Source organism: Propithecus coquereli, unplaced genomic scaffold (genome assembly GCF_000956105.1).
Source record: "Propithecus coquereli isolate 6110/MARCELLA unplaced genomic scaffold, Pcoq_1.0 Scaffold14, whole genome shotgun sequence".
NCBI classification, from domain to species: Eukaryota; Metazoa; Chordata; class Mammalia; order Primates; family Indriidae; genus Propithecus; species Propithecus coquereli.
In genome coordinates this window covers 5,214,249-5,215,017 of record NW_012138302.1, presented here as the reverse complement: position 1 = coordinate 5,215,017, position 769 = coordinate 5,214,249, and the positions used below count along the sequence as shown (strand labels likewise).

At 31.6% G+C, this 769-nt stretch overlaps 1 protein-coding gene across 1 annotated transcript in view; it reads left to right on the top strand.

Annotated features, from left to right (window-relative positions):
- EFCAB7 (EF-hand calcium binding domain 7) overlaps nt 1–769 on the top strand; it is an 86,083-nt gene that overhangs the window by 38,073 nt on the left and 47,241 nt on the right. The window lies entirely within an intron of this gene.

Genomic DNA, 769 nt, shown 5'->3' with positions numbered 1-769 from the left:
TTATAGTAGTTTTTTATATCATACTTTAACCTAACATTCAGTGAATCCCACATTTTAACTATGATGTAAAATCAGCATCTAATCTATGAAAAGTATTGATTCTGCTAAACATGTTTTTGCTTAATAGAGAATTTAGTTAAGAGCAATTTAAGACTTTTTATAGCATTTACTGATTTCATTTACCTTTGAAACCATAGGCAAGAAGGATTTTTGAGATAAAATCTTATTTAATTTTTATTTTATTTATTTATTAAATAGGTAATATATTCATGTTATTTAAAATTGAAAAGGTAAAAAAATACAGCATACATTGGAAAGTATCAAAGGATTATGAGAATACCACTCAATAACTAAAATAAAAAGACAAAGCTGAATTTATTGCTTATATAAAGGATAGCTGTGCAAGTCAGGCACAGTCTCTTCACTCAGAGCAAAATGCTCATTTTACTTATATAGAGTTTGGGGGAGAAATGGAGTTCAGGGATTGCCTGGCTTTTAGAAGTATAAATGAGTTGACAGCATCTGGGGAAGCATGGTTACTCTGGTGAGACAGTTGATTGGTTGGCACTTAGCGGTGTATTTATTGATATGAATCCATCTCTGATTTCCTGACTTTCAAAAGTGAGGAGCTGACACTGGTTGCCTTACAAAAGTGTATCCGTTGAGGTAGAGTTGTTCTTGATCAATTTAACAGATTTAAAACCAGTTCCGATGGCTACTATTACCATGACAACAGAATAATCCATTTTCCCCAAAGTTTATGAGAACT